The sequence below is a fragment of the Aethalodelphis obliquidens genome, unplaced genomic scaffold (assembly GCF_003676395.1).
Source record: "Aethalodelphis obliquidens isolate GAN/ISIS:26980383/991018 unplaced genomic scaffold, ASM367639v1 scaffold11, whole genome shotgun sequence".
NCBI lineage: Eukaryota > Metazoa > Chordata > Mammalia > Artiodactyla > Delphinidae > Aethalodelphis > Aethalodelphis obliquidens.
Window position 1 is genome coordinate 37,948,650 of NW_020837955.1, and position 6,000 is coordinate 37,954,649.

The window sequence follows — 6,000 nt, forward strand, 5'->3', positions numbered from 1 at the left end:
CACGGTCCTGCACATTCAGACTGCAGTCGCCCCGACCCAAACCATCATCAGCTCCAGGAAGCATCCGCCGGGTACCCATGGGACAGGAGACATGGGGGTGGGGTTGTCACAGGCGTTCTGGGGGGCCCTCCGGTACCCCTGGCAGTGACAGGCTCCAGACCCTTCAAACAGAAGGGCAGAGTCTAGGGGCTGATTCTCAGCACATGGACGCAGACCATGGGAAGGGCCATTGTCCACCTTGGGGTCAACAAACTGGGACTGTCTCACCCAACAGCCCGCTGTCCCTTCCCTGGGCCCCCCATCTCCACGAAAGGTGCCCCCCCACTGTTGCACCGTCGTTCTCTAGAACTTCTTCATCGTGCAAAGCTAACAGCACCCATCAAAAGACCCCCTTCCCCGCCCCCAGCACACCCACTTGTTAACCCCATCAGCTACTGACGTGTGTCACTTCCACTCACATTCTGTTAGCACAAGCTCACTACGTGGCCACACTCTGGGGGGCTGCAGCCAGGGTGTGGGGAGCAGCTTCCCATAACGGGGCTGCCCTGCGGGAAGGGAGCCCAGCCTTGCACTCAGGTGAGGCCGAGACAGGTGTGTGCTGTACTGAGCGTACACAGAGGGTGGAGGAAAGAGAGCCTTCGGGGAGGGAAGGAGGGCGATGGTTCCTGCTAATATCTCTGGGCACCTACTGCATGTAAAGTGCAGAGCTGGGTGTGGTCACACACATGAGAGCCACACGGTGCCGGGGAAAGAGCCAGACAGACTCGGTCCAGATTCCTGGTCTCTGGGCTCGGGGAGCTAATGAACTCGATGATCGCGTGAGGTGCGATGCGACGTGCAAAGGGCCTGGCACACGGGAGGCACTGTTATTGTTTACCTTACACAATCCTGCAATGGGGAAACCCAGTCTCAAGTCACCTGGGCCACTTGCCCAGTTAATAAGCGGAGGGGCCAGATCTTCACTCACACCAAGACTGCATCCAGCTGCCCAGGGCGTCCCTGAGATGCCCTCTGACCTCCCAGCTCCGGCCTAAAGAAGATCAGAGAGCCGGTGCCCCGCTCACACCGCATGACCTCCCTCCCCTGACCTCTCGCCGGTAAAGCCCTGTGGTATCTGCCAGATGACGCCAACTCCCTCCACATCCTTTTAAAGGAGCTCCGCCTAACCATTCTCAATACAAATACTGCAGAGCCTGGGCTGAGATCCGCTCCTTGTCTCCTTGCCCAGCCTCCTTTCACCCAGCCCTGCCTGCCAAGCGAGTCCACTGCTGACTCCATCCAAGACTTATTGCCAGTGGCCCCTCCACGTGTACAGCCTCCCAGCGCCCAACCTGCAGAGGCAGCCCTGTCACCTCCCCTGTCAAATCCTCCCTCTTCGGGCAGGTGCAGCAGACAGGCTCGCGGAGGAGCATCCAAAGCAAAAGAAAGCAAATGTGAGCTCGTGTTGCCAAAGGCCAGCCACACGCCTGGCCACGGAGCTGCCCTGGGGAGATGCAGGGGCTGCACGGCTGACGGGAACAGGACCCTCCGAGCTGACCCAGCATGAAGCCCAGCGTCACCAAGTCCCCGTCCTTCCTACTGGCAGCTCCCTAAACGCTGTAGATGGTCAAACAGACATTGACACCTCCTCCCCCTACCTGGCGCGCAGCAGGCCTTAAGCTTCAGAGAGATGCGGAAGAGGGCAAAAATGTAAAAACCACCCCTTCCTGCTTGGAAAAGGACCTGCGCTCATGAGAACCTTCTTACCTCCCTGGCACAAGGCCACTCACCACGGAGCAATGTTCATTTGTGGTCAGTTTCTGGTACTCCCGGAGCTCGCTTTCAGGTTTGGGGGGCCGCGCGCGTCGAGAAGGCGCCTGCCCACCACTCTGCTTCCCGGGCCACGTCTGCGCCGTTTGATCCTCAGCCAGCGAGGCTGCGAGGCTGGCAGGAGCCGTGGCAGGACGCCTGCCACCCTCGCACCCCCTTCCGGGCCGTGCAGCTCATGACTGTCTGATGCATCGCCCTCCTTCCTCTGCACCGAGGTGCTCCGCCGAGTGAGGGGCAGTTGGAATGACTGGCGCCCCAGCCGAGTGTCAGGAGGGAAATAAACCCCGCTGCTCTTCTTCTGCACCCAAGTCGCTGGCAGGCGGGGCCCCAGCCACTGAGAGGCCCCTGCCCCAGCCGGCACCCACGTGCATGCCCAGCTGGACTCTCCCCTCTCCCTCTGCCATCCTGGAATTAAGGCAGGAGAGCTGTGTCATGTCTGGGTTCCCAAATGTAAATCCCAGAAACCTGCCTTCATGCTTCTAAACGCGCCGTGTTTTGTGCAGGCTCTGCAAGACCGGGCCCTGTCCAGAGGCTGCTGATGCTTGGGCCAAGGTGGCCTCCAGGACACACCAGGGATTTCAGTCCCAGAGTCAGGGCCCCCTTGGTGCCGTGCTTCTGATGCCCCAAGCCCCACAGCAGAGCCTCCCCCCAGGCCCGAGGCCATGGGCACCAGGAGGGAGACTGTCAGCAGGCAGGACCATGGAGACAGGAGGGACAGAATTCCATCACCCGGGCTGGGGAGGAGGGCCAGGACCCAAAGCACAGCAAGATACCGGGCTCCTCGCCACTCTCCGAGATCCTCGCCCACTCTCTCCTGCCTCTAGGCCTGGCAGAAGCTGCTCCCGCTACCTCGGACACCCCTCCCCTCCTACTTCACATTGCTCTTTGCCATAGGCCTTTCAGGTCTCAGCCTGGGCATCACTTCTTCCAGGCAGCCCTCTCTGACCACCGCCAGACAGGGACAGATGCCCCTCGCTTCTCTCTCTCAGCTCCTTGCATTTCGCACCCCCCATGCTGCCCCTGTCACTCTGGGAGGGAAGAGCCTGTTGGTTTTTCTGTTTCCTTCTCTAGGCTACGAACTCCACAGGGCCAGTCAGGGATGTGGTCGGCCTGTCACAGCCCCTGACATGCCACCTTCATGAATATCTGCTGCCTGGGAGAAAAGATAAAAAGAATACAGTGAATGGATGAATGCTGGGCTCATGGATCCTTCCTAAGAACCGGTGTCGCCCAAAACCCCAGATCGTGTTGCTCCAGAGGTGAGCCCTAAACACCTGAGTGGCACACGCTTCTCTCCTGTCCCAGCTGCCCTGGCAGTGGGTGGGGCCCGGCCTCAGCCTGACTCCCGGGCTTCCAGACCTTCCAGACCAGTGCCCCACAGAACTGGAGCCTTCCGTGACCGCTGGCCCCGCTGAAGCTGGCCCTTGCTCAGGCCCGGCCTCTCCTCCGACGGGAGTTGGCTATGTGCCTGGTGCCCAGGCAGGCCGGCCCTGCTGCCCCCCAGGCCTTATTCATTTATTCCTTCATTCACTCACTCACTCATCATTTAAACCAGTTTGAGCTGGCTTTTTGGGTTCTTGAAATGAAAAGTCCTAACTGATTCTGCCTGAACCAGCCTTCAGTGGAGTCAGCCTTCACTCTTGTTGGACCCCCAGCTCTGGACTCATTCTCACATTGGTTTGGGTCCCAAACGGAAGCCCCGGCAGGTACCAGGTGTTTGCCTGCAGAAGAGGCTTAGATGAGGCAGGGATCACGCACTGGTGGGGAGCAGGTCTGCAGCCTGCAAGGCCTCGGCTGGACCCCAGGCACAGTCCTTCCCTCCCCATCACTCACGGCGGGACTCCCCTCTCAGAGTGCAGTTGAGGCCCTCTCCCCCACACGTCATGAGTCCTCTCACCACTGACCCCTCCTCTCCACCACGGAGGGCTCGTTCCCGCTCATGGGTACAGCTCATCACTTTTCCGCACTCGCCACACCCAAAGACAGCGGCCCAGGCCTGCCAGCAAGGTTGACTCCATAGAGCCCAGGGCCCCTCGTGGGCTCTCTGACTTTGCCCAGATGGAATCCACAGATTCCAAAACTACTAAGTCAAGTCTGCTGAAAGACTATTGGAAATGGTTCAATTTGAGATGAAACAGTAGCCAACCTTCAGGGGTTACCATGGGCACTGTTTTCCTCTCTCCTTATACATCGAGCCAGGCTGAGCAGCTAGGAGGAACACAGGCAGAGCCTTGCCAATAAGGAAACTGTCCCTCACTCACAGTCAGGCACAGGAAGGCAGGACGCTGCTTCTGCCCAGGATTCAGGCTGGAAACCCTTGAGCAGGACTGCGTTGCAGTGTCAGATGTCCAGGCCCCCCGGAAGGGCACAGTGACGACCCTAGAAGGATGAGTCGCAACAGCATTTTCTCCTGCAAACCAGTGAGCCTATGTGAGGAATGGCGGGCAGGAGTGCCTCACCAGTTGGAAAGCCCAAAGGGACAGACTCTTCCCATCTGGGGCCATCCAGAGCAAGCTGTTAGAGTCTCGTGTGGCCAAGAATTTGCCAGAACACTTCACTCCGTGCTCCCAGTCTGGAATTCATGTTGGCAAATGTTGCCTGTGGTTAATTAAACGTACTGATAAGATGTGACAGAAGGAGTGCCACTTTCCTCCCATGGTTTAGATATTCCCTCAGGAGCAGAGAGAGGGGAGTCCTGCCAACCCACAGCAACGTTCCATAAAACGAATCACTCTGATGACTCATAAAATAAGGATCTGACACAAGGGTTGACTATCTGAGCTCCTCAAGGACAGGGACCAAGTCCCCTCGTCTGGTGTTCCCAGCGCCTTCCAGTTCCAGGCTCACAGTCGGGCACACAGAACCCGAGGGAGTGCGGGATCCCTCTGCCATGCCCTGGATTGTTTGGAAGGAAGGATCATACCCACAGCAGGCTTCTCATTAGACTATTCAGCACACACAGCCACATATACAGAGCATGGATAGAATCTGTGTGCTAGAAACTATAAAGGCTGATGCAAGAAGCCAAAGAAACCCTAAATAAATCAAGAGACAGCATGGGCGTGAGTTGGAAAACTCACAAAGATGTCAATTCTCCCTACACAGATCTACAGATTTAACACAATTCCAATCAAAATCCCAGCATGATTTTTTGGTACTTATAGACAAACTGATTCTAAATTTTTAATAGAAAGGCCAAGAAACTAGCAGAGCCAAAATTTTGAAAAAGAAAATAAAATCAGAGGAGTCACACTACCTGATTTTTAGATTTTCTAAAAAGCTACATTAATCAAGACAGCATGATATTGGTGAAGGGATAGACACATATATCAATGGAACAGAATAGAGCATCTAGAAATAGACTCTCACGAGTATGGCCAATAGACTTTTGACATAGCACAAAGGCAATTCAATGGATAAAGTATAGTCCTTTCAGCAAATGGTGTTGGAACAACTGGACATCATGGGCAAGAAACAATTTTTTTAAGTTGATCTAAACATACTCCTTATTAAAAACAAAACAAAACAAAATGGCGTATAGATCTACATGTAAAACACAAAACTTTATAAAGAAAACATGGAAGAAAATCTTCATCACCTGAATTAGGTAAGGAGTTTTTAGACATGACACAAAATGCAAAATACATAAAAGAAAATAATGACAACTTGGACTTCAGAAAAATTAAGAACTTCTGCTCTTTAACACACACAGGTAAAAGAATAAAGAGACGAGCTGCAGACGAGGAGGAATATGCAAATCTCACATCCAATAAAGAACTTCTAGCCAAAATAAATCGAAATCCAACAGTAAGAAAAACAAAATAAAAAATGGGCAAAACCTCGACCAGTCACTTCACCAAAGAATATATACAGAAGGCAAATATTCAGATGAGAAGGTGTTTAGCATCATTAGCTGTTGGGGAAATGCAAATTAAAACCATGATGAGATACTACCACACACCTATCAAAATGGCAAAAATAAAAAATATTGACAATACCAGATGCCAGTGAGAGTACAGCAACGAGAAGTCTCATATGTTTCTGATAGGAATACAAAATGGTACAGACACTTTGAAAACAGTTTTGTTTAAAGTTAAGCATACACTACCCATCCCAGCAATCTCACTCTTAGATATATATACCCTAGAAGAATGGAAACATACGTTCACACAAAAACCTGTACATGAATGT